Source organism: Meleagris gallopavo, unplaced genomic scaffold (genome assembly GCF_000146605.3).
Source record: "Meleagris gallopavo isolate NT-WF06-2002-E0010 breed Aviagen turkey brand Nicholas breeding stock unplaced genomic scaffold, Turkey_5.1 ChrUn_random_7180001862838, whole genome shotgun sequence".
NCBI lineage: Eukaryota > Metazoa > Chordata > Aves > Galliformes > Phasianidae > Meleagris > Meleagris gallopavo.
Window position 1 is genome coordinate 1 of NW_011128395.1, and position 953 is coordinate 953.

Consider the following 953-nt stretch of genomic DNA (forward strand, 5'->3'; position numbering starts at 1 on the left):
GAGGGACTGGCTGTGCCTTGGCGTCCCAGGCCCTTTGCAATGGCGGCAGCGTCAGGGGACCCCTGTAAGCAGGGAAGTTGACCCTTTGGTCGCTGCTTTTGGTGTGCCCAGCTCCATTTGCCCAGTCTGCCCGCCTCTGTGACCCTCCGCAGCACCGGCTGGAGTTCCGCAGCGCATCGGCGTGGGTGAGAAAAGCTGTTGTTTGTTTTTATTTGCTGGGAATGAATTGGGAAGGGGGGGATGTAAAGGCTTCTGTGGCTGGGTTGTCGTGTGCCGAGCTCCATCTGTTGGGTTTCCTGTTTTCCTTGGGTGGTGGGGTTGTTGGTCCTCAGGTCTAATGGAGCCCTTCATTTTTCAGGAGCTGCTGCAGCAAAGGAAGAAGCAGCAAGTGGAACCGGGAGGCAACAGCGAGCAAGAAGAACAATCTGCTTGTTTTCTGTCTATGTATGTATCTTTGGTGTCTTTTCATTTCTTTTTCATCGTATGTCTAATGTGGAATTTTTCCTCGCTTTATGATTTTTCAAAATAAAATTTGTTGCTTTTTGTTCAAACGGTATCTTGTTCTAACCGTTGCATATACTGAGTTTTGCTGTGATGTGGAATGTTTTGTTTTGCTGCTTAGGAGAACACCCAGTAACTTTTCCCCCATTTCTTTTTTTTACTTTCACCATGGGGATATGCCCTGCTCCCAGGTTTTTGGGCCATTCCCTCTATGCCGGACTGTAGGGAAAACTGTTTCGTCTTGGCTCTAAATAGCTTTCCTCAGCATTTACTAGAAGCGCTCGTGTTATTGACATTGATTTTTTTTCTTGAAGTCAAAACATTGTATCTTCTCCACCATGCTTAAGGAAATCAGTTGTGTCCTAGCTATATCCAAGACAACCATGATTGACTCCTGCACTCCACGTTAAGTTACACAGTCTCAGTTACACAATTGTGTCTATTTATGTTTA

The 953-nt window shown here is 46.3% G+C and overlaps 1 long non-coding RNA gene across 1 annotated transcript; it reads left to right on the top strand.

The window, feature by feature from the left end:
- The first annotated feature begins 6 nt into the window (after positions 1–6).
- On the top strand, positions 7–556 carry LOC109364492. Its single transcript, XR_002110421.2, has 2 exons — positions 7–185; positions 359–556. It is a non-coding gene; the product is annotated as an uncharacterized LOC109364492 (long non-coding RNA).
- The last annotated feature ends 397 nt before the right edge of the window (positions 557–953 follow it).